At 43.6% G+C, this 6602-nt stretch overlaps 1 protein-coding gene across 1 annotated transcript in view; it reads left to right on the forward strand.

The window, feature by feature from the left end:
* The window catches only part of T265_08916 (hypothetical protein), a gene marked incomplete at both ends in the record, with an annotated part of 71141 nt that overhangs the window by 22181 nt on the left and 42358 nt on the right, over nucleotides 1-6602 (forward strand). The gene's annotated exons all lie outside the window — the stretch shown is intronic.

Genomic DNA, 6602 nt, shown 5'->3' on the forward strand with positions numbered 1-6602 from the left:
GGCGACCATGGGTTTGTTTCCTGGGCTGAGTGTTTTCGTTACAACCAAATTGTTTAACTTGACAAAAAAATCAACCACCATTTATATGTTTATATCATTATCGGTGTGAGCGTGAATATGTTTGGAGATTTCACGCCATAAAAATGCCACATTTTGACCCTCCAATATTTAAATCCCTGGTTGCGCTCATTGAGGTCCTATGTATTCCAGACTCCTGCTCTGAAAAAGAATACTCACTCAGCAACACTTGGGTAACACGGTCCCTTCGGGTCAGGCTGCCTACAACTTCTCCCGTCTTTTGGCCTAAGGTAGCCGACATATTTGTGGGTGTGTCTATCTTCATCCTTAGTCGAATAATCCATTCCAGCTTAGAAATGTCCTGGTGCTTGTGAAGGCTTAAAAACGGACGAGTGGATGTTGTGACCATTTTCTCAACCTTTAGTCAGTGATCGATTGTTGAAGTTCAGCAGCAACACGAACAGATCACATGCCACCGCCTTCACTTCAATCGACAGTGCTACCCCCTCTTTCTCCGATACCGATGTGTATTTTGTCTGTCGTTTAGTTATCTTTAGGGGCTATACGGATTACTTGTAAGCGCCTCTTAACCGTCGCTTGCAGGCCACTCAGCACTGGAACAACCATGTCGGCACTTTTTACCATGATCTACTTTTGTATCCAATTGTGTCCGAATCCCACAGGAAATCCTATGACTTTTTGTACTGTTAGGATTTTGCTACATTCTAACAGTACTGAAAGGATTCCACGTCTACACTTATGATCACGGATCACGGCCAACTGCTGCTGCTATGTCCGTTTCTGTATCTAGCGTGCCTGCTCACCATCACACAGGATCTCTTCGTAAGCAGATGGTGGGACGGTAAATGGCTATGTGATCTTCACGGACTCTAGGCGCGATGACCCGCCATTCAAGCCGTTGTTGTCGCGTCACGTGGTTGAGTATTTATATGTTCGCTCGCCAAGTCCTTCACAGGTCTAAAGAAGCAAAGAATTGATCTGTGACATTCGCTAAGTCTTTGTGGGAGTTAGTCATTTTGATTCGGATGTCTAAGTGAGCTGTTGATGTGTACCTGACGGCGCTCAGTATTCGCACAATGGAATTGAAAGCTACGACGTTTCTCTTATTGACAGGCAATTGAGTTCAGAATACGAGTCCAAACTTTTGAGCCCCATCTTGGCATCCCGGGTTCTCAGTGATCCTAGGAAAGTATTCCATCAGACTTTTTCCGTCAGTGTATGATTGTTCCAGTGGACAATGAAATTTGGTGACCTGCAGAAATATGAAGGTAGATTAGGATGATTTTTGGTTTGAGCACATACGCAACAAAATGCAGCATTTTTTCGCAAAACGTCTCGTTCCACTCGCAAAAATTCTGCGACCAAGAGCATTATGCGGCTGATTGGCCCTGTACCTGATATGCCTACAGAAGAATGCCACCTCAACCCCACAAGAACGCTGATATGGATGGCTGATGACGTTTCCCTTCTAATTCGACTCTCACGACGGACTGACGTGCAGGCGATCGATCGATGAGAGATCGTTTGTCTAGCAAAATGACCACCCTTGACCGGAATCATGACGTCATGAGGATACTGATCAGATGGCGAATTAGATCCACAAGCAGAGGAAAGTCGCGGTCGGTGCAATGTAGCAGTCTCTTCGCATCACTTTTCGATTTGATGCACTTGTGAATTTCTTGAGCCTGCATGAGCGAACTTTAACTACTTTTGTGCACAGAAGCCATAGGAAGCAACAGATCTCTCGATCACACCGGCTACGCATAGGATCTAAGTGAAGCGAAGCAGAATGTTTGCTTTTGTCAAACAATAAACTGATTTAACTGTTTTCGTGTACAAGTTGGCTAATCGTAACCCTTTTGTAGCGAGATCCGGTCTTGTTGACCTTCATTATTGTGCATTCTGGAGCATCCTTGGTGAAGATTTAGGGGTTTTCGAATGTGTGGTCTTCATGTTTGTTTAGAAATATTCTTTACCGACTCATTTTACAACTGAAAGCGGATGTGGCGCCCGTTGATGTCGCGGATGTCGTGAAAATCCATTATGTGGCTCATGACCTGCTAATTTCGTATGATAAACACATGGTACTGATAACGCCATCACCATTTGTATGAAGATTCTCGGATGTATTTCGCCATACATTCCGATACATACACGGGAAGTTGGGCACATTGAAGGACTGAAGAATGCCGGGCACGTTTATCGATCTCTTTTTTTGTTGATGTCGCGGATGTCGTGAAAATCCATTATGTGGCTCATGACCTGCTAATTTCGTATGATAAACACATGGTACTGATAACGCCATCACCATTTGTATGAAGATTCTCGGATGTATTTCGCCATACATTCCGATACATACACGGGAAGTTGGGCACATTGAAGGACTGAAGAATGCCGGGCACGTTTATCGATCTCTTTTTTTTTGGATTTTCTTGTTTATTTTTTATTGTCAGTGAATAACTACTGGGTGAAAGTTTGGGAATTCTCCTCAGCTTACCCCCAGAACGCAGGACATATTTTTCACGATTTATCGCTCCATGCGGTGGAGAACATGCCATTTGACTTCACAATTTGTTTATCAGAGCGCGAGAGAGAAGTTTGGGCTTCTAATTCAAATAACGGTAATTCCACCTGCCAAGTGTCGCTATCCGGACATATGGTCATCTCGGGTTTTTGTAGGAGTGAATTTCACCTCATCCTTTTTGTTGTTGTCTTGCAACGACAAGGGCTTCATCTTGACTCTTTGAGCTTTTCTACTCAATTGTGAATGGCAGAATGCTCCTGTCGATTTGTGTGATTATGCGGTTTCTGCATAAGCGCACTCAAAGGTGTGCTGTCAGCTGAGAACGAGATTGAGCCAAGTAGCCCAATTTGCTCGGCTACGCAGCTACACCTCTCGTCCATCTTTTAAGTAATATATGTAAGCAGGTAACACGGTTTAATTGTTCTGGTAATATCTTGAGGCGAAAACCCTATTTTAATAGTGGCCACTTACGGCAGCCTTTCTTCAAAGCTCTGAGTTGTCCTCTTCAAAGTTTTATGGATTTGTCACGACCGGAATCCATCTTCCGCAGCCCCTCAACGAGGCACATCATAGGAAGCGCCTGAAACTGAGTTATTATAGGGGTGTGCTATTTTTGGAAGTGGGAGTAACCTAAGCCAATGCACTCTTATGTCAGGTGGGCAAATGATACGGTTGGTTGGGAAAACAACCGAATAGGTCCACTTCTAACTAGCTGCAGATAATTTTACGTGGTGATATCCTAGCAACTGAAGTAAAGCTATGGGTTTCTGATATAAATAATATGGGATGACTGTTTAACTTCCGGAAATGACTCAGGACTTAGAGAAATTCAATAATTTGCATACCAATTTGGTTTTAACGATGTCCTTCTTCAGCTGAATTTGCTTCACTAGGCCACCTCGTGTTTCAGTTCGTATGACGATCCAGTAGCCCAATACATTTTGTTGATGTAACATAGTAATCAGAAGGTTACTGAAAACTCAGGACCTGTTTCGTCCTGTTTGGGGCTCATCAAGTAGACGCTGTCCAACCTTGTGTTCCACTTCGACGTATTTTACTGTGGCGTCTGCCCCTCTGTTGTGATCAGCGTGAGCTTTCCAACCACACTTGGATGGACAGTGACGTTTCATATTGTGGAAAAATATAATAATAAAAATATTTAGAAAATGATTTAAAGTTTTATCGCATACGCTCATCCGATTACAGAAACATTAGCTGGGAGATCTTTACCCAACACTCTTTAAATTTTTCTATTGGCTTATTACGGGTTTCTTAGGCCCATTAGTTAGGTGTAGTTCTCCCCACTTTATACCAGTCTTATTGCCCAGTTGAACACTAAATCATGTGCAAATCGCGAGATGCACTCCTGTGCCAACTAAGTTGGTAGTAAGGGGAGGTTCAAGTGGATATCAGCTGAATATCTCGTTTTAGATAAGTTTCATCTAAATATGTGCCCAAGAGCCGCCTCATTTTCAGTTAGAATCGTATCCAGAATATCGATTTTTCTTCTTGACCAAACACGGATGTGTACGTGGGAGCATCCGTGTGGAAATACGACAGTCGGATGGGATGATCGGGGGACTGAATGAACTGCTCAGTTTTTGAAGATTGGACCAATAGCGGTCTAACCGTGTACAATTAACAAGACAGCATGAGGCTTCTTAGAACCCTTCAACAACTGTTTGTGATTCCGAATATTCGTTGTCTTTTGGTTGATGAAGTCGTTGCTGTAGCTACGTTAGAGCGGGAAATATGTGGGGTGAATGAACGCGACCGAATCAACGAAATCATTTGCCACGTTCAATATCACTCATCATTTCCATGAAGGACTAGTGCTGTTCGTTTGCAGTGGCGGTTTCTGTGCACATAACAAACCATCACTAAGAAACTTAGTCATGAATAAGCCACTCAGAAGCAAACAATGGATTGTTTTCCGGATGGATTCCGTATTAGGTCATACTTGGCGCTTCATGGCTTGTGAAATAACCGTGTTTTTAGACAATGATTTGTTTGACGCAGGACTAGCCTTGCAAGCCTCCCTTCATCATTATCACCAAGATGATGATTTCATCAAGATTTTTAACCTAATGATTTTCATCAGCGAAACCGAACTGGAGTGACTTTGACATTCCACGACCGGCTTAGCCCTTCTTGTGGCTCATCCAGGTAGTTGAGTCCTCTAGTTCCCATCAACCTTATGATCTACTTGAACCCAAATCATAGGAAAGAGGCGAACTACACTCATTTGAATACCAGTGTGAGTTTTGCGGGAGGCCCAACTGAATCTCGTGTATGATGTTTTTCTTCAACTGAATATACTAAACCAGGCACCAATTTGGTATGATATTCAATATATCGTATGTATACACAACACATGAGGGATTCAGCTGGGTTTCGGGTGAGTCTCCTGTGAAAACCACACTGGTATGCAAATGAGTGTCGAAGTTACACAATTCATTGCATGGTAAATGTTCTCTATTATCCGCCATTCAAAATCTTGAGTACGGATAGGTGGTAGATGGGTGTTGGTTGTATGCCATCCAGAAGTTGGCTAATCTTCCAGTAGTTTACGTTGATTTGATCTTTTAGCTAGTGTACTCACTCCCTCAATGGCCTCGCCACGAAGGCCGTACGCGTTTTGGAGTTTAGAAAGCAACCTGGAGCCGGAGGCCGAAATTATGAAACATACTTTACTCGTCATTCTACAGTTACGTATCTGCGCACACTCCGTAGAATCTTTGGCCGAACATTAAGTATTACTTTATTTAGTCACTATCGAGTTTTTGGTCTAACTGACGCTCAGTGGCTTCGTCTGGTCTACTGTGTTGTGCACTTCGGGGATTTTGCTACAATCCATTACTGCCTTATACTGCATTAGCTATTTTTCCCTCCTTTTCGCCAGCTTGTCCACCGATCACGTTTTGTACAAAGGGACGCCTCCAAAAAAAACCTAAATCCTTATGCGTACGCCACTGTTGCTTGATATGAGGACACCAAGTTTCCAGATATCGTATTCTTACCATACGGTGATTCGTCGTAACGACACCCGTGTTTTCTGGCCCATGTGGGTTTCCGCAAAATCTCTTTTTGTTAAACCTACTTCCCCTCGCTGCGCGACATCCAGACTGCCGTCTGTACTCTCCCAACCGCGTGTACATCAATGCGGCTATGCCGCATATCGTAACCTAAAGAGGTGGTCAACCTCTGACCTGGCGGAAGAAATGATACAGAATACAAAACCCTAGTTAATATCGCCTTCCAGGACGGTATCTGCATGATCACCCTTTGCATGGTTGTAGACGCAGCAAGGTATGATTGCCGATCGATGTCAGTTTCTTTCCGGAGTGTCTGGAAGTGCGGGCATTTCGAACGATTGTGATGGGCTAGCACTGGTCCCCTTCCCATCCACTTTTATTCTTTTCTTCACAATAAATCAAATAAATCATAGTCGCATGGCTGTCAGTGATTGTGCTTTACTCAAAATTTGGTGTTTTGACCTATGAACCGCTAAACCTGTGGAATCAGTGAATGACTGGATGATTGTAACGGACAATCGCGCTGGTGACAAGAGCAGACAGACATGTCACGACTCACCGGATGTACGCTTGCTCGCCTATTATCACATTCCTCCAACTTGATATGACCATCCTGCTTCGCTCACTCGATTAAGGTACATCACGCCTCGGGTGTTTTGCGTCAGTCTGCAGGAATCTCTTCATTCGATCGTCCGACGTCAGTAATCTTAAGTGTCCGAGCACCGCTGGTTCATTTGAGGCAACACAAGTGATCGAAATGCTTCCGGCAGTTAAGTTGCTTAGTTCACTTGTCAACGTGCTACCTAGTGGCAACCTTGGCCTTATGACCCATGAGGAATTGGTTACTTTCGACATGACGATTGACCCAGGTATTTTGGTCGAAACTTATGAAGACGGCTTCACCTAAACTCCAAGTGATTCGGCGACCAAACCTAGTATAAATAGTTAACGTCATCAAAGGAGTTCACGTGGATAGCTTTAATGATTAGGATTTTAGGACCTCA

Source organism: Opisthorchis viverrini (genome assembly GCF_000715545.1).
Source record: "Opisthorchis viverrini unplaced genomic scaffold opera_v5_247, whole genome shotgun sequence".
Classification (NCBI taxonomy): domain Eukaryota; kingdom Metazoa; phylum Platyhelminthes; class Trematoda; order Opisthorchiida; family Opisthorchiidae; genus Opisthorchis; species Opisthorchis viverrini.